The sequence below is a fragment of the Centroberyx affinis genome, unplaced genomic scaffold (genome assembly GCF_046629955.1).
Source record: "Centroberyx affinis isolate AG114_WGS23_722 - 3 ecotype Tasmania unplaced genomic scaffold, CSIRO-AGI_Caff_v1 ptg001288l_1, whole genome shotgun sequence".
NCBI lineage: Eukaryota > Metazoa > Chordata > Actinopteri > Beryciformes > Berycidae > Centroberyx > Centroberyx affinis.
This window is the reverse complement of record NW_027279794.1, coordinates 20,643-40,925: the sequence shown is the minus strand read 5'-3', so window position 1 is coordinate 40,925 and position 20,283 is coordinate 20,643. Positions and strand designations below refer to the sequence as shown.

General features: G+C 42.1%; 1 protein-coding gene across 2 annotated transcripts in view; it reads right to left on the bottom strand.

The window, feature by feature from the left end:
* Positions 1–17,093, bottom strand: part of relt (RELT TNF receptor) — a 33,769-nt gene extending 16,676 nt beyond the window's left edge. Inside the window, exon 1 of one of the 2 annotated variants that reach the window (XM_071525321.1) lies at positions 16,961–17,093. The gene's annotated coding sequence lies outside the window, so the exon portion shown is untranslated. Of the gene's footprint in view, positions 1–1,501; positions 1,776–16,960 lie in introns of those variants that run through there. The other variant, XM_071525320.1, reaches the window with a different exon arrangement.
* Between the last annotated feature and the right edge of the window lie 3,190 nt (positions 17,094–20,283).

Here is a 20,283-nt window from a genome sequence, read left to right as displayed (position 1 = left end):
CATTCATTATTGCCCTTTACTGTTGCTTATATATAACTTTCATGGACTAAGCAGCTGCCTTTGGCACCTGATGGACCAGGTTCAAATCCCACTGGAACTTACATATCACGAGGAAAATAAATTATTGTTATCACCGACCTCTGTGTTTGCTTAGGACACTTTTATTTGCAGGGGATACATTTTTACTTAAGTGTCCTGAGACTGAACTTGACACACCTTCAGATCTGAGTGAAGCAAACTCTTACCTGCTTTTTCATTACATATTGTGACCTGACCTGAAGAAGAGCCTCCTGAAAATGCTGTCTGGGAGGTTTTGTCACAATAACTAAGCAGCAGGGTGCAGCCAGGTTCAATCCCCATGACAGCAAGCATCCACTGTGCTGAAGTCCCATTAAACAAGACACTGAATCCCTACCAGCTGCTCTGTATCTGACCCTGCACTCTGACCTTCCTGTGGAGCGGGGCAAGCAATAAGAACATTTATTTTATTAGATCAAGTTTCACAAGAAAACTGGGTCTTTATCAATTTTCTAAACCTCCAGGTTTGGCCATTACTGTCTACATTAAACATGTGATATCAGGTCTAGAGGCTAACGGCTCCCCAGAATGATTCAGAAAAATAAATACATTGCCTGAAGCAAACTATCATAAAACATATAAAAAAAACATGGTGTTAAAACAATTTATTTATATGTTATAGCAATCTAGCAAAGTAAAATGATTTACTGCATAATCTACTGCTACTGCGAGACCAGCAACACCGCTGAGCAACAGCCAGAGTAAAACAAGAACATGACAGTTTCTTCCTCAAAATGTGCTGCGATGCCACTTTTGCGGGCAGAATTACAGGGATGTGGATTTGCACGGGACTGGTATTATCAGGAGGTCCTCGGTCTGCCAGAGCACAGCAGGTCATTTGTGGTGGAATTTTTACTTTCAAAATGACAGACATTACGGATTCACGCAGCATTAAAATCAGTGACAACAACTCAGCAATTATTACACCACGTCCTGTGCGACTTAAGTCCTTATGAATCCAATAATCTCAATAAGCCGTGCAATGAAGGAGTGCAAGGGAACATGCCAAATATTCACAATACAATGTTTGGAATGTTTTCTCTTCCCCCATGCTCTTTAGTTTCCTCCCAGAAGGAGAATAAGTGACAGATTGATTGGCCCCAAAATGGTTTATAAAACCACCACTAACCAAATATAAAAACATGGAGGCGAAAGGCATGTGTCACGAAAAAGGAGGAAAGGAGGAGAAGAAGAGACAAGATGAAAAAAAGATGAGACAGATAAAATGTAGGGGAGGAAGAAAGAGAGAGAAAGGTAAAAAGAGAGGAGAAGGAGAAGTGGTGCAGGCAAGTGCAGGGAAAGGGAGAAGTGGAGGAGAAGAAAGGAAAAGAAAGGAGAGGACAGAGAGAGAGAGAGAGAGAGAGACTGAGAGACAGAACAAGAGAGAGGGAGAGAGAAAAGAGGGAGAGAGAGGCAAACTCACCCCAGACTTGCAGTGGACCGACACGGTTGCCGTGGCAACTCAGCGAGGATGCTACGGCTACTGCTGCAAATGCTGAGTCAGGACCAAACTCAAACACACGCCACAAACACTCAAACACTCTCTCAAAGTCACACGCTTGCTAGTTTGAAAAGCTCTGAGAAACTTTCAACATTTAAAAAAAAAAAAAAAAATACAATAAAAAAATAAATAAATAAAAATATATATATTAAGAGAGTGTGAGAGAGTTAACGCTAAAATGCAATTGGTCAAAAGAGTCACAACACAAGTCAAGTCTGTCTAGCTGAATGGCAAAGTTCAGCGTACCTGCCTGTGTCTTATACTGTCATTCTGACCACAGACACTCCCCTCACATCCTTAGGACATGCCCCCTTCTGTCACTGCTAAAACATTGTGTGTGTGTGTGTGTGTGTGTGTGTGTGTGTGTGAGTGAGTGTGTGTGTGTGTGTGTGTGTGTGTGTGTAGTGCATGAGGGGTGAGGCCAGTTTAATGCACCTCCTCACCTTTGACCACGCAGCAAAACATAATGTTTTAAGCATTAGTTAGCAAGCAAATCAACACTTCTCCACTCCAACCCATTCATTCTCTTGCTGTGTGTGGTCAGCACACACACACACACACACACACACACACAAATGCACAAACATAGAGACACACAACACACAGCCTACAGCATAGCTCTGGCCTGTGCTTGTACATGTGAATGTGTGTGTGCCGGCATGCATGAACATGCCCTTGTGCACATATGCGTGTATAAATTTATACATGGGTACTCGTTTGTGCTTGTGTGCGCGTGTGGGCACACACACACACACACACACACACACCCGCAATGCTATGCAACTCAGCCAACACCAAGCTGTGCCTTTATACAAACAAGAAAATAAAAAATGTAATGAGTTTATGATTTTGGTCCGGCAAGGCCCTCATGCCAATGACAGGCTTCTGCAGCATAATTTCAGGGAGGAAGAGAATGATAAAGCGAGGACGGAAAAACCACCACTTTTAAAAAACAACATAGCCCTGGAGGGCAAGGGCCAGTAGATCGAAATGGGAGAGGGAGAGGGAGGGAGAGAGAGAGAGAGAGAGAGAGAGAGAGAGAGAGAGAGAAAGAGAGAGAGAGAGAGAGAAAGAGAGAGAGAGAGAGAGAAAGAGAGAGAGGGGGGGGGGGGGGGGAGAAAGTGGCAGGGAGTGAGATTACTAAAACCAGCATTTAAAATTCAGCCTGATAGCACGTTATATATAGAAGCATCTGTTAAAATGCCATATAGACCAGAGCAAGAGGCTAATTACAAGTCACACACACACACACACACACATACATGTATGCACGCACGCACTCACATGCACATGCACACACAACTAAAATAAGAAAAAAACGATCAATAAAACGACAATGATAGAGAGAGCAAAAGAAAAATGGGGCCTACAGTTAAGCATTTCTTTTTTTGGAAAGTGTCAAGTAACAAATTGGACTGGTTTAGAGGGATTGAGGAATGCTGGTTTTCCAGAGCGGACCTCACTTGACCTCTACAATTGTGGTCACTGAACCAAATGTGCTTGAATACAACTGACAGAGATAAATGGAAGCAGAGCAAAGTAAAACTGGTGTATCGAATGCATAAAAATCCCTCATCATCCTTGTAACAGTGTTTTTCAAAGACTGGATTGAGAACCTAAGGTGGGTCAAGGGTCAGGTAAAGGAAGGTGCCCAATTTTTATTGGCCGGTAGGTTTGCAGCACAAAAAAATCCTTTTGAAAATATAGGGGAAAATGTTTGAAAACCAGTTCTATATCACAGTTAGACCGTCTTTACATCTGACCTCCATGCACAGGTTTGTCCAACATTTCTTAAACCACGGGTCAGAACCTAAAGGTATGATGCAGGATGATAAATTGGGGTGCTAAATTATTCTGGAGAAATTGACACCAAATGTTATTTGCATTGTTACATTACTAAAGTCTAAGCCTTTGCTTATTGGGGTGATTGCTGTGGACATGTTGGCAAGCAGCCTGTATTAATCTTCCAAATAGTCTGGAAATCAATAGAAAGGTTTTGGACACAAGAAAAATCATTTTGGAAATATGGAACCAGGAGGAGACCACCTGACCACCATCCACAGGTAATGCACCTAAAAATGCATCCTAAAATGTTTGTCCTGGGACCATCATCAATAGGTGAAGTGAGTCTAAAAAGATGGTCCTCAAAATGCTCTCTCCAGTCCCCACTGACCTTAAAAGTCATGCATTCACAGCCAGGCTACTAGCAGAGTCTGTGTGTGACGTTCCATTTAAATCCAGTGTGTCTGAGGTTTTCCCCACAAACCCACTACAGAAGTGACCGCCACACGTGGGACTTCCACTGTCCCCGAAGGCACGTGCTGTATCCCCGTCTCCCTCATACACCCATCCTTTCATCCTTCTCTTCCTTCCCTCATCCCTCCACCCGTCACGCAGCGCTATGCCGACTCAACAAACAGCGCAGCGGTCTCCATCATCCTCCATTCTCCTAACCCTCTCTCCCTGTTTCTATTCTGCCCTCAATCCCTCCATCCGCCACCACAGCCCACAACAATACAACGGAATCCTCCCATTTTATCCTCTCTTCCCACTTCCCACTCTTTCTTTATTTGTCTACCTCAGTAACATTCCTACACCTTTTCATCCCTTCCATTTCTGTAGGCCAGTGTGTAGGCCAAGTCTGCAATGGGCAACAGCATTGTATCCAGTTTTAGCCGAAATACCCTGAGGGCTGTGATGTGAAAAAGGTGGAAGAGAAAACCGCCGTACCTGAAAAAGTGGGCAGTGAGGTTGAGCTTTTCCAGAAACCGAGGCACTCTTGTATGTGGAGAATGAGAAAAGTCTATATCAAGTTAAGCAAAAACAGAAGTCAAAATATCTTCTAACTTGTTTCAGCCATCTAGACCTTCATCAGTGTGTCAAAAAAAAACAACCCAGAAATACCTCAGAGCTGCAATATCCTGCATGCAGTACATTTCATGCAATGTCTGTGCATCATGAGTACTACCTTTTTGCCAGTTAATCTCACTCACTACTGACCTGGCATCAGGTTCTCCAGCACCTTTTCTAACCTTAACCATTAATGGCGAAATTGCAAAACTCAGCCCAGATCAGCAAATTCACCCTCCTGGTCAAGTCAGTCCTCTGGTAGAAATGTTATTCTCCATCTAGTTCAAGGGTGAACTTTTCAATCATTGTGTTTGTAGCGTGTGTTTCTGTCGTTTATGATGACAAACACAGGACTAGTTTCCACACAAGAGACACTCATAGTGAAAAGAAGCCATAATAATCCTCTTTATCATGAGTGACACCTGCAGCACATAGAAAAACACTTTTCAACAGAGGTGTACAGTGAAAAAACAATTTAGTCTGGGACTAGACTTAATCCCTGCTTGGGAAATCAGAGTCCTTCGTCTGCTTGTTTAAACTCGTGTCTTTCTCACTCTCTTCCCTCTCTCCCACGTGTCTTCCCTGCCCCAAGCCTAGTTTCTTCTGCTTCATTGCTGGCAATCCTGTAATTGCATTTTATAGTTTGTATTTTTCACTTTTCATAATCCTCCTCCTTTGCTTCACGCCTGTGCCAGCCATGTGCCTTGGGTTGGGAAGCTGCTGATGCATGGATGGGTGGGTGGAAGGGGCAGAGAGAGAGAGAGAGAGAGAGAGCGAGAGAGAGAGAGAGAGAGAAGGGAGTATAGGAAGAGCAGGATATAACGGGACATTAACACCTCTCAAAATATCCCAGGGGACACAATAAAGAAGCCAACACAAAGGCTAAACAACGCTGGGCTGGAGACACCAACACCCACAATGCCTTAGTCATTTTACGTGAATGGATGAAAACAACAAGACAGGACAAATTCAAAACAGGCCAAGAGGAGGAAGGGAGTATAGAGAGGGAGAGAACGTGATGACTTTTCCTAAAGTGCGTAAAACAGTAATTACCCAAAACCCTTGATGCTGTTGTTTGACAGATACAAATAACAAGACGCGACAACATCGGATGACCTGTCACATTTTCTGTTTTGTTCTGTGGACCCAAAAATAGCAACAATAAAGAAGTAATGGCAAGGACATGACAAAAACATGGACATTATTCCATTCTGTGGTGGTTTTTGGGGCGAGGACTGGAATCACAGCCAGTGTGTTTCAGAGCTTTTTCTGGCGCTTTGATGTCATACTCCAGCTGAGCTGAGAAATCCTACTGGATGAAGTTGTGAAGGAAGGAAGGAACCGCAGAAGGGGAAACTGAAGAATGATTGGAATTCCAGGCCTTTCAGTCTGAGGTCAAAGAGCGGCAGGAAAGATCAAAGGTAAAATAGGGTCCAGCAGCCGCCATCTTGGCTTACAAACAATGGGCCATATTTATCAAGTGTACTAGATTCTGGTTATACACGTGACTCTTACATGGGGTTTTCCAGGATGCATTCAATGTCAGGATTTCAGTCATATTCTTTCAGATCAAACCTAAGTTGGATGAGTTCTAATCTTGTGTGAGAAATTCTCGTCATAAAACGTGGGACAACAAGACTTTGCTCAGCTAAAGGCAGCATTGATTTGCTCTCAGTTCGGCACCTCTGGTTTGTTTTTCTGCCTGGGTAGAACAAGTTTGCACCGTTAGCTGAGCTACAATGTTAGCTGCCTTGCCGAGTAAATTTGAGTTAATATACAAACTCTTAGGGTTATTTAAACAAGCAAAATAAAAATGGATGAAAATTTTGAATCAAGGTGTTTTGCCAGAAGTGTTCTCATTACACCAGATAGAGTCAATGAAGCCTTTACAGCTTCTCAGCTTGAAGACTGCCGAATAACAGGGATGTAATGGCTGGTTTTGTTTCACTGGCTAGCTAACTGCAGCAACTTCCTTATTGTTCCTATGCCAGTAAACAACTGAGCACCAGTGCCATGTTCCGCCCTAGCAGAATTTGTATGTAATTTTATGTACGCCTCCTGGTACACGATGATGTCACCACTAAAGATTTTCCATTTTCCAGGAAGTAAAAGTAATGAGATTTTGATATAAAAATATAATAAAATTATTATTTTTATTTTTTGTTGTTGTTTTGTTGGCATAAATTGTCAAATAGATGTAAAATAAAATAGATGTATAAATGACCTAAAATGAAACAGTCACTTTTCATTTCAGTGTGACTTTAAATTTGTCCAGACGTCTGTTGTTTGAGCCGGAGGTGTGGCTATGTGAGATAAGAGGCATTCAGACTCACATTGTGATTATAATCTTACATAGTCTGGATGCAGTCCAATCACAATTTGCATATAAGCAATTTAAATAAATGGAGAGGAATAGTAGGAAGAATGATAATTTATTGATCCTTGAAGGAGAAACTGTTTTTTGGCTTGCCCCCCTCCACAGTGAGGTCAGAGTGCCTGGTCAGCTACAGGACATCTCCCCTGGGGCTAGTAGAGGTTTGGATCTAGCAGGACGGTGTCCCTACTCACTACGCCACCCAAGCATTTTTGTCCAAGCATAATTCTGCATAAATTAACATAACTTTGTCCCTAATGCCTCGATGTAGCAAAACATCATCCCAAAGAAAAATGATCCTCTAACATTGAGCACTAAGCAAAAAATCATCTACTGGGTAATGTATGCATTGTAGCCTTGGCTTGCTTGGAAACACATTTTCAGATAAGCCAACTTTAGGTTAGGTTGTACCAATTTCCAGCATTGTTGCACCAGCTCTAGACTTGTTTCAAGTGAAAACTGAGTAATGCTAGTGTTGCTACTTATACTGGTGTAGCTAGATTAAAAAAAAAAAACAGAGCCACTCCTTTTTATTGCCATATAGTTGCTTAACCCCAATGTACATGATCATCCCATAATTGGAAGCTTGCAGGTTTAATCCCCACAACTGTTGATATCTAGTGCAGTGTCCTTCGGCATGGCACTGCAAAAAATGGCTGACCCTGCACTTTGATAAATGCACTTCAAACAAAGACCCTCCACCCCGTAATACGGCCGGAATCAACCGTTCACATGGCGATAACGTCTACCCATTAAGCCCAGCAGACCGTGTGGCTTGTTCAGCCTCGGGGAACACCTCGTTGTGATGCACATGCACATTATCTTACGGTTCCAAAGAGTGAAATACAATACAAAAGAACTGAGCAGGCAAAAGAGGTTTAAGGTAATTACACCCCATTATCCATCAGACATTTCGTGGACCTTGAGATAATGTGCACGTGTATCGCAACGACGTGAGATGGACAACCATACCCTCTGTTTGACTTAATGGAAGTGCCCATTATCGGCAAATGAATGGCTGATTTACGCCAACGCTTTCTACGTTATTATATAGACAATGTCTCATTATGGGGAGCGTGTCTGATAACTTGTCTGCGGATGCGTTTCTCTTTCTGTCTCTTTGTCTCAGCGTGCCGTCTATCATTCGTTCTCTCTGTCCTTGGGTTGGTGTGATGTCACCCTGTCATGTTTTCCAGGGGAACTGTACACCAGCAGAAACCTAGCGGGCCTCTCCTGTGTCTCTGCTACACGCTGTCTATCAGACATCGCTACGGCGGAGAGAGAGAGAGAGAGAGAGAGAGGGGACGAGTTGACGAGAGAGAGCGAGGGTGAGAGGAAGAGGTGATGATGAGGTGATGGGGCGAGAAAGAGAGGGGGAAGAAAGAGAGAATTCACTTGGATGCAGTAAGGTGCTCAGTTGTGGTTACAGTCCTGTGATGCCACCAGGGCAACACTCCTGCGGCAACCAGAGATCCCAGGGTGCACCAGGGTGACGCTACACCGCTCCGATTTCCCACAGCCACCACACGCTGACATACATACAGTAGAAACCTCTATCATCGGCCATTTATCAAACTGACGGTGATGCAAAAAAACCTTTCTTAAATCATCTTTTAATGGTTTTTAAGGCTTTTTTCTCATCAATAGAAACAGAGTATCAGCATTAGGGCTGGGCGATAATTCAATATTATCGTTTATCGTCTTTCAGTGGAATCATATCGTGATGATATGAAGATATTTTAATATCGTGACACACATTTCTGCTCTGAATTGATGATGACAAGCAAAGTATACTTAAAAACTCTGATAAAATGAGGTATGGTAGGAATATTATTTGAATATTTCTGTTTTGTTTGACATCACACCTAACATTACCATTCGGTTCAATGAGATGAACATTAATTTGATTATTTAACGTGATTTTGCATACATGAACCATATCATGATATATACTGATATCGAGGAAAATCCTTATGATTATTGTGATATTGATTTCAACCATATCGCCCAGCCCTAATGATTTTTGGCACAATCCCAGCTCAAACCTACCTTCCATTTCCATTGTTCTGTCCCACTCTAAAGCAAAATAACAGAAGTGGCAGACATGAGATCTGTTATCTGAATTCCATTAGCAGCCAATGTGTTGCTTTTTCACTATCTCATTTAGAACTGTTTTGCAAAGATTTTAAGATCAATGTTGGGCAATTACTTTGAAAACTTTGAAAGCACTGTGTCTTGTTGGTGAGGTGAGTAAGGTCGTTTTATGTGCTACTTCAGGTGCGTAGTTAATAATACAAATTGTTGCACAGCAGCAGTGAAAAAAACAACAACAAACAAAGGCACACTAACCCTCACAGGCAATCAAAGTAGGACAAACAATAAATTGGCCAGTCATACTCCTGTTTAATTCTGCAATTTAATTAATATAGATTTTAATTAATGTCTGACTCCCTACATCAGACTTCCTTAAAAAAAAAGTTTCTTCCACAGGGACGCAGATGTAGATTAAAACACTTTTCTTTTCATGCAGCGACCCACCAGAAACTAACTTAATTCTGGCTACCAAACCATAGAAACCAAGGCCTATACCTATATATTCAAAATTACAAATTCAGGGTTTGATGAGACTAAAGCAGAAAGACGTGGGAGGATGGGAGTTGAGAAAATAAGTGTGTGAGAGAGTAGGTGTTTTTGGTATTTTCCCTTACATCATTACCACCATTAACAGTGGATGTAAATCAACTCCGTATGTTCAAACACTTTAAATCCTAATTCACAACAGTGTCACATACCAGACCTACATGAGAGGCACCAAAACACACACACACACACACACACATTCACACATACTGTATGTAGGTACAAGCATGTACGGTAAGCATGTACACAAATGTACACACAGATGCATGCAAGCAGACCTACAGATATACACACGTGTGCATCGAGATACAGATTTGCACGTGCATACACACACACACACACTTACACACACACACACACACACTTACAAAAACAACAACAGTGCTTACAACCTGCTATTTCTATTTGTCAAACAAAGACAAAGGATTTAGGTAATTACTGTTTTAGTCACTGGTAACCATTTTGGAAACATCCACTCATCCACATTTCAAAGGCTGAGTTCAGGCAGAGAGAATCTGATTTTAAACCCTGTGTCATACAGATACAATTGTTTTCCAATGTTTAATGAAAAGGTCAGTAATGAAAAGAGCTTTGCCACATGAGGTTAAATAGCAGATGTCCTCTTCCTGTATGGGAACCAGTCTTATTCACACACTGTCCTGCTCTCAGGAAACACTGAGGAGGACAAAGCTGAAGTAGTAAGAACGAGAGTGCATTCCCCATTACAGCTAAGCAGAGGGATTTAAACCACAGGGAACTGCTTCTTAATGGGCCACTGGGCCAGTCAGTCCAACTCCCAGTGGGACATTCCCACCTTGGAGAGGTGGAAACAAGAGAGAGAGAGCAGTGGGAATCTAAACCAAACCTCTGGGAATGTTAAACAACTCCATATGGGCTCAATACTACGTCTACGGCTCTCTGAGCGTGTTGTAGTCATTTGTAAGAACATATGTGTAAGTAAGTAGTGCAATTGTGTATAAATAGTGTGCGTGTGTGTGTGTGTGTGTGTGTGTGTGTGTGTGTGCGTGCATGTATGTAAATGTATGTGCCCCTGCATGTGCAAAATATGTTTCAAAGTCACTAAAGGTGGCATTTTTTTCTCCTCTCCTCCAACAACTTGGCTTCCCTATGGATGAGATCAAGAGCAAAAAAATAAACAGGAGATACGCAGTTAAACTCCCAAACCATGATTTTGCAACCCTGCAGTTTGCCCCCAAAATGAACACACACAAACACACACAGGCAAGTATTTATGGATCTAAGTATGCAGTCGTTCAAGTTGTATTCAATAACTCTATAAAAGTGCTGCTACAGACGAGAGTTTCAATTTCCTGCTATGCAGCTACATTGTCATTACTCAGCGGTTGTTTTGAAACGGGGCATGTCTGTAGCACTCCTCACATGAGGGATTGTGTGGATTCCCTCCAAAACATCACACAGGCACGCACACACGCGTGCACACACACACACGGTCCCTCACTTGTGCCTTGTCACAAAGAGCTTGGAGTGGACATGAGTTTTTGCTGGTGTGTGATTTGCAACTGGCAACTAAAAGCAAGCGATCGGTATTTGGCGAGTTTTGCGAGCAGATTGTGGTTCCTTTCAGCTGCGTCTTTCTTCCCCAAAGGGCTGCCACAGGGGAACGTCTGCGGTCCCTTTTTCCTCCTTTTTTAAAGCTTATTTTTATGTCTGCTTTATTGAACAGCACACAGTAGGGAGTGACAGATGGAAGCGAGAGAGAGAAAAAGGGAGAAATCAGGAGGGAAGGACATGCAGCAAAGGTCATGAACTGGACTCAAGTTGGCCCATGTGCCCCGACTGACCGACCTGCCACTCAAAGTACAAACCACAATGGAAATAGGTCTATACATGCTCATTATATTATCCTCACTACTTATTATATCGTCCATCATTTTTTAAGAATAATGTATGTATGACATGGTCTCCAACGAGGAGGAATACAACATAATATATTGTTTTTCTTTTAATTATCGAATTAAAAACAATATACCCACAGAGGCAATTTGCGTAACAGCAACAGTTAGAAACACTACAGTGACATAAGCAGGCACATAAAAAACAAATAGAGGAATCAGGGATAAAGTACATCAGAACAACACACAATGTCCCAATGCCAAGAACTGCTGACACACAGCCTTTGAACCTTTGAATTACAAAACAGCCGAGACATCCGGGAAGTGACTCTTTTCCACTTCCTGAATTGCAAGAAAATGAGCTCAACGGACTGGAACTCTGTGTAGCATGACTTGCAGTTCGCTGGCTTACATATCATCAGCATCCTGCGAAATAAGCTGTTAAACCAAACTCTTTCAATAGGCACAAAAGCTCAGCATCAGAGGGTGAGTACACAGAGGAGACAGGGAATTGTCATCAACAGACTATGGATAGATTTGAGTGTTTACCATCTTTCTGTGTCACTTTTTATTATAAAATCAGACCAATGCAGCTCTCCAAGGGGGGAGGTTGCTGTGTGCCAAAACCCTCTTCCTCTCTCTACCCTCTGATCTAGCCCTCTGATTCACATATAACTCCTAGTTCAGCATGTGCGCATCTATGTATACGTTCTAGCGTATGTGTGTGTGCAGGCGAGTGTGTTTGCACGCTCCTGCCTATGCGTCTGCAGGACTTGGTGCCTGGTTCCCCTGTAATTATCCGATTCTCTACCAATCTGCGTGTCCGGAGCGCCGGGTCCGGCCTGGATGGGGATGTGTGGTTAGTGAAGTGGGAATTTCCTTGGCACGGAGCTTCCTGGCTGACATTGGGAAAGCAAGCCGCAGTGGCACGGGGACGGAAGGCCGTCTGGCGGCAATCCCAACCACTCTGGTTGGACGGATGAACAGACAGATGACAGGATTGACGGCTTAATTAAAGCGTAGCCATGTTGTGTGTTCTACACACACACGCACACGCACACACACACACACACACACACATGCACTCATGAAGACTAAGCGGTGCATCTGTGTATGTGAAGTTACCCTGATAATCCTTCCGCTAATACAGGTTTTGATGTGTGTTTGTGTGTATCATCCATGTAAGATACAAACCCTATTCAGTTCCATAAAGCCACTTGATATTTTGCACCTGAAAAGAGCAAGACAGGCGATTCTCTTTGTCTTCCTCCCTTTTCTGTCTCTCTTCTTCACTTGTGTTGTCTGTCTTGCTCGCTCTGTCTTTCTCCTTTCCGTCTTCCTCTCCCTTCCTCATCTCTTTGTCTCTGTTTCCTCTTTTTTCTACCCTCAGTTTCTCTCCCTCCCCCATCATCCTCCACTTTTTGTCTGTTCTTTCTCTCTCTCTCGTTCTCTATGGTAGAAAAACACTGAAAAACTGACATGAATGAAACGCTATGGCTCAGTCCATAGCGCTCACTTGGACATCATGCTTTACAAGATCATGATTCTCTCAATTCAATTCAATTCAGTTCAATTCAGTGAAACTGGCATGACAAAATTCACACATTTGTATTGCCAAAGCATATTACATGTGTAACAATGTACCAATGTGAAAAATGTGAAAAAATAACATAAAAAATACTATCGCTATTACTATTATTACTATTACTACTTCTTATTATTACTTCTCTCCCTCTCTCTGGCGTCAAACATTTAATGCATTATGTCTAGATACACAGGACTAACAGGATCCCCCCCCCACCCACCCCTCTCTCTCTTTCTCCATCCCTCCCTCCTCTCTTGCTTTAATTGTTGCAGTCTTGAGGCCCTTGATCTGTCTCTATGCATTCAGTTCAAATAGATATGGCTATCGCACATCTCTCTCTCATTGGTAGCCTTCTCCTATCTCTTTCTTTCTTTCTTTTTTCTTTCGTTTCTTTCAATCATCTCTCTGTCCCTCCCTCCCTTCCTTCTCTCTCTCTCCACCCCCATCTCTCTCTCTCTCTCTCTCTGGCATCATACAGCACTCATATCACTCATATACTTCATCATCAGGTATCCAGGCTTAGCAGTGAATTAGTTTGCACTAAACACATATGAAATTGACACCTAGGTCACATGAATGGAAAAGCAACCAAAAAAGTGACACAAAAAAGAAAGAATGGCTCATTAAATGAAAGAAATAAGAAAAGTAGTAGTTGGAAGAAGGTTGAAGTGAAGTTGAAATTGACAATTGAACATTGACATATGTTAATATGACATGCACTTCAACATTTTTGTTTTGATTAATAACCACGAATAATCATGTAAAGAACGTTTTATTTGAACGTGCACAACTTTGAACGTGCTGTCTCTCTCTCTCTCTCACACACACAAACACACACACACAGTTTTCCCATGGGTTGAGTGGAAACATTGTGTTTTTGATCAAAATAATATTTGCCCTGCTTTGATTGCAGTTTATCTTTATATCTGTTCTTTCAAATGCAAAAATTATCTATTTTTTTCCTCTCTTATACAACAATGGAGCAACGTAAATGCCTTGGGTGGGGCAGGAGAGATAAAATGGGGGTTAAATTTGGCTTGGGTTGAATCCACCCATACACTCTCGTTACACCACCTCCTAATTAAGGCTGAGTGTATTTGTGTGTGTATGTGTGTGTATGTGTGTGTATGTGTGTGTGTGTGTGTGTGTGTGAGAGAGAGAGAGATAGAGTGCGAGAGAGAGTGAATCAATGTTGTTTTGTTTATTTTGCCTGGGTGTGTACCTGCTTGTGTGTGTGTGTGTGTGCATGTGCGTGTATGTGAGTGTGCATGAATGTGGGAGACGGAGACAGAGAGAGTGATGTGTGTGTGTGTGTGTGTGTGTCAGTCAGTGGTATAATTACAGCTGTCAGTTTTGTTGGTGTGAACTGTAATGTCAGTTGAGCACATGACAGGATGGACAAAATCCAACTTCCTTTCAAAATGATACGCTACTAGACACATACAGCACATTGGAAATGATAATTATGCTCTTTAAAATGATGATGTGACGATGATGTTCTTATCACATCTGTGTGTCTACTTACGGAAAATACATCTTCTCGTCATTCAAACCACAACATGAATTCAATATGTCACAAGTCACACCTGTTGACATAAGATGTGTTAATCCTAACCAGACACACAGATGTGTGCATATTGTGGCAGGCCAAAAGGAAGCATGTTAAAATCCTGCTATGCAACTCCTTCCTGTCCTGACTGTCACTGACACAACTGTTTAAAATGATCGTGGCCGGCCTTTTAAGTAATTACAGTCAATTAATACTCATACGATTGAACTGACTGCTCAGTCTAGTTAATAGACAAAAGGGCTTCTTAATAAATCATAATCGACTAAAAACTGACTAAAAAACAAATAACCGATTAGTGGCCTAAAGATCTAGGCATTAACAGCTCTGTACTACACAGACAAGCTAAACTAGAAGAGTTCACTTGCAGGTTTAGAGGAAGGTCGTGAACTTGGAAAGGCATTTGGGACAAACCCAGTCAAACCCTCTGCTCTCGTCCCTCCTCTCCCCCCCCCTATATATCTCTCTAGACTCAACTCTTATGGTATAGGAAATTACATACTTGCAGAGCTAATGTATAGGTGAGAGGACCAAAAATATTTTTCATCCAGGCTAGATAGTGAAATGGTTTGCTGAGCCCATCAAATTTGGTTTGACCAAACCAAAAGAATCTCCTGTCTGGATTTCAACATCCCCACACACAAAATCCCACCTCCATAAATCACACTGCACACACATCCGGACACACACACACACATGCACAGTCTTTTTCCCAGGAGGGAAAAGTGCAAGTGCTGGATAGCATAGGATACAGTTTGTCCTCCTGTCGGAAGATAGGATGCATGAAATATTTAAAATTTCTCATGAATGTTACATCAAATACTCTGTACATTCTCCTTCATCATAATATGATGAGACTGATGAATACTAAGTCCTTATTAAATTACCATCATCATAGTATGACGGCAGTATATCAAATAAAACCCATTCTCATCATCAGAAACAGTCTTCATCTATATAGCAGTAAATGAAAAGAAATCCCAGGGTGTTGGATAAGCAGATGCATAGACATGGAGCCCCGGTGACAGAGATGGACTAGTGAAGTTGTGCAAGCCCCTCCTGGTGGATGTGTGTGTGTGTGTGTGAGAGAGAGAGAGAGAGAGGGAGGGAGAGAGAGAGAGAGAAAGAGAGAGAGAGAGAGAGTCGACAGCCTCTTATTGATACAAGCACACTGGAATTTGGTCTCCGACAATGGACCTCCTGTGCCAAAAATGACACTGGCCTCTCATCTCAGCGCTTATCTGTGTGTGTGTGTGTGTGTGTGTGTGTGTGTGTGTGTGTGTGTGTGTACCCAGGGTGCCTAGCTGTATCTGCTCCATTCCGGTGTAGTGAACTCATTATGCAATACAGTCTGGCAGGACTAGTAGTGCAGTATATGCAATGCAAAACACACACACACGCACACACAATTTCCAATGAGCAGTTACTTGAGGAGTGGAGAGCTGAGAGATAGAGAGAGATAAAGTGTGTGTGTGAGAGTCATACTCAACATTTTAATTGTCACTTTGGCAATGCTGTTTGATAAAGCACGCTGAATTAAATTGAATTGATCCATCACATCCATATAAAAGTGATTATAAAGATGAATATAAATGAAGCAGGGCCAGAGTCTAGTTACTTTAATAAGGTTTAGGTTTCCTTTGAGAGAGAGAGAGACGGGGGGGGGGGGGGGGGGGGGGGGGTAGAGATAGAGAGAGAGAGGGGGGGGGGGGTAATCAGGTACTACCAATGATTAAAGCAGTGAGGTCATCACGTACCAGTGACAGTGCGTCAAGCATGCGCTTGACTCTAGTAACGGAGCCTCTCTCACAAAGCTGTCATTACAGAGAGCACACTAGTTTAAAACTAGTTTTTAAGCCACCGAACTTTTCATTTGCTTACAGCAGAATAACCCGGCAGAGCATATTACAGAATAAATCCCTTTTTATTCTTTTTTTTTTATCTCATTAAAGTTTAAATCCAAGTTCCTATCTAACTATCTACATTTTAGGACTCTATACAAATCACAACAAAAACATACGTCTATAGTAATATTATAGGAATACTATAGGATAAAAAAAAATTACATAACGTAGACAAGGTCACAATAAACTCACTGAGTAGACACACTATAACCCCCAAAGAGAATATCATAGGAATATTATAGTAATTAAATGGCACATGACATAACATCTATGTTATATTGAAGCTTGAAGCTAATGCCCGCTGGAAAAAAATCGCTACATTATAAAGTTAGGCACAAGCGTGTTTCTCCATAGATAAAGGCAGCCTATGCTTGGTGATGAAACAGGATTAATTGCCATAGGTGAGGTTATGGGCTATCGAAGTTGTAATAAGAACATCAGCGCCATGAGTAACTGTGGTCAGGATGATTGGACAGGCTTTGCGGCGAGAGAAGCCGCACACTAGCCGGCAATGACTGACAAAACTAAACTATAGGCTTCAGCACTAATGCAGGCTACTACTAGATGGTAAAAGTTGTCAGACTTACCAGTTTGTTGAATAAATGAGGTTGAAATCAGTGATCCGAGGCGAGCATCATCAGTTGTAAGCTACTGAGTTGAGAGATGTAATTAAAATGCCTGGAAATACGTAAAAACCACAATGCCGGTAAAGGAGGTTCCCCCTCTCTAGCTCCTGTCTCTGTGAAAAAAAAATATTTAACTGGCTCCGTGAGCTCACAGTGCGTCACCGCTGCAAGCTGAAACCCAAGTGTGTGGTTCACGTGCATGTGCGCGCGCGCGTGCGTGCGTGCGTGTGTGTGACACGCAGTGTAGTTCCCCTCCTCTCTCTCGCTCTTTGACTTTGCCTTTCCCCTGTCTCTATCTGCCACCCCCTCTCTTTTCTTTTCTCTCATGCTGCGTTCAAGTGTTCATCGTAAACACGACATATCGCCGCATTCAAGTGCTTGGTCGTCCTTTGGCTATTGTTTTATTTTAAAAATCAAGCAGCACAGAGCTACTTTGTGCTGCGGTGTCAGAATGAAGCAAAGGAATGCGCATCAGTCTTGTACTTGATGTTTTAATTAATTTTCTAAACACAAAAATGCAAAACTAAAAGTTACATTTAGAGTGAAACAAAGAGTGAAAGTAGAAACAGCTTCTTGTTGATTCAGCAGGCTAGGTGAAGTAGATGATCGGTTTTGTCCAGGAAACTGAAATTTAGGCATGGCCCTCCCACTGTACGTGATTCAAGATTACATCCAATAGGCCTAACGGCTTTCTTTATTATCTTTACCAGCCTGTTATTGTCTTTTGCTTGGTTTCCTTTCCAGCAAATGGGGTCATAATTTAACTAAGAACACTAACAACTAGACTATCATAAACAAACAAAAAAATCAAAAGCATCTTGTCACAAACATGAAAATACCTTAGAGGATAAAGCCTACATTTTCTTTATGAATCTGTAATGAGTTCTCCCTCCAATTCCGCCAATTCAGAGGAATAGGGCCTATCTAAGAAACCTACTAAAATATTTCCGACAGCACTTGAAAGCAGCATCTCTCTTCTCGGCGCTGTGCTGATTCTGCTGCATCGTCACTAGTCACTCGGTGCGGGGAATACGCGCCAGTACTGGAGGCGGTGCGTGAACGAGACCGGGAGCCATCTGTCGGGAATCACCTGTCTCACCTTTTAACCAAAGCGTGACGACTGTGGTGACAGAAGGAAGGAAGTCAGTTAGTCAGTCACTTATGCGTCATATGCACAACTGTTCAATTTACATAAACTAGCAATGACCTTAAGGAGTGTATAGAGATGAACAGGACGCATGGGGCTCTCCATATAAATAATTATAATACTTTACCACAATGCATCCAAACCCCTGTTAAACCTGAATGTATGACCCACTGATGTGTTTTATGCTTGGACACTGTTATCATAGCTACAGTGCCCACAATGTAGATCCCAACAACCGCTCTGAATAGTCTTCCAAAGCTTTCCAGTCCAGGGTCCAAGATCTCAGAGTGTTGAGGCAGGAAGTTAAAGGTCCTGTATTATTCAGTTTTCATGATCTTGTTTTCAGATATACTGTGGCCCAAGATAATGTTCTTCATAATGTTTTGCAATTTAATTTAACAGTTGAATTGAATTAGTTTAGTTATCAAAGTAAATCTGAAAACCAAGTCCTAACAGGCAGAGCAGTCTCAATACTGGACCCTGATTGGCCGACAACAGAAGCTCCTCTAACTCAAATGAGGTAAACCTGCTGAGTGGACACTTTCCAGTTCAAATGCTGCAAACTGGCCCGATGGGAAGGATTTCAGTAATTGTTTAGTGAGAGGAGCCAATCAGGACCAAGCACAGCTGTGATGTGTTGACTGGAGTTAGTCTGAAACTGCCAGTTAAACAGGGTGGATTTTTGAAAACTTAAAATTGTGCCTCTCAAACAAAATACAATGTTAACAATGTCTACATCAAACACTTTTGATCATATATGTATTATAAATAGGGGAAATTTTGAATTCTTATAATCGTGGACCTTTAAGGAAGCCTAGTTTAACTGTGGATTACGGTTAGATGTGTGTTTGACATCTGCGTCAATATTGCAAGATAAAAGCTTGTCTTTTCCAAATTTACACAAATTTCAAATTTTTTAACCACACTTACGTTGTTAAGACTTATCAGTGGATGAGGAAATCTCTACTCGCTTTCAGCCTGCCAGTTTTTCCACCGGGCCGAAGCAGTGAGTCAGTGTGTGAGTCAATGACACACAATATCAATCTCTCATTCTAGTGAGACACAGGAGAATCTCTGTGCTGCTCCTCTCTTCATTCAGAGAGTGTGTTCATGTGTGTGTGAGGATACACACTCAGTCCCTTCAGCCCCCTTCGTAACGCACCACCACATGTACACAGAGCTTCGCTGTTTTGTGCATTTGAATAATATGTGTAGATGTGAGTAGGTTGTAACTTGTGTGTGTTCATGGGGGGTTATTGGGGGGGTGGGGGGTTACATTTGTGTGTGTGTGTCCTGAATGGCCTGCATTCATATAGTTTCCTTTATACAGGGCTATCATATCACAATACACTTCATTGTGGGTCAGTGGGTTAAAGCAAAATGAATATTGGAGTTCCTGCTGATAAAAACCACACTGGTGACATTGTCTTGGGTTCAGGGCTGCGGTCAGCAGGAGGCGACCAGTGGCATCTGTTGTAAAGAAGACATATTTGGACTTCATGCAGTATAAGAAGTGCTGCTTGGGTCTGATATGGACAGGCAGGTGCTCTTTGGACTGACAGGTATATTCAAACTGATACTAGAAATTTGGGTCCTTCACTTGCTGGTAAAAAAAAAAAAAAAAACTCAATTCGAAAAAGAAGTGATCCAAAAAGAAAACCAAAGCACTCTGTCTCATGTGAAAGAAGATAAAAAGCCCTTATTATATGGGCTGCAAAAATCACCTACACATGTCGACGGTCCTCATCAGGGTCATACTGTACCTGAGACGTTTTCTTTTTGGATCCCTGCTTTATAGAATTCAACTTTTTTTAGGCCGGCAAGTGAAGGATCTTAAGGATCTTATTTTTTTCTAGTATCATATTTGGATTTTATTTTCAACGTGACGTAAAGAATTGTGCAAATGTCTATGACTGGATAAAGCTAGGACTCACCTTGAGTTCTTGCAAGCATGACTGACACCAGCAACACGTCCACACTCGCACAGGCCCGCATAGATCCACAGATGCACACACACACACACACACACACACACACACACAGTTACATATCCTTTAAGTCAATAATGAGATGTCTCCTGTAGCTCTTTAGGTAGAGCATGGCACTTACGCTGCCAGGGTTAGGGGTTTAATCCCTG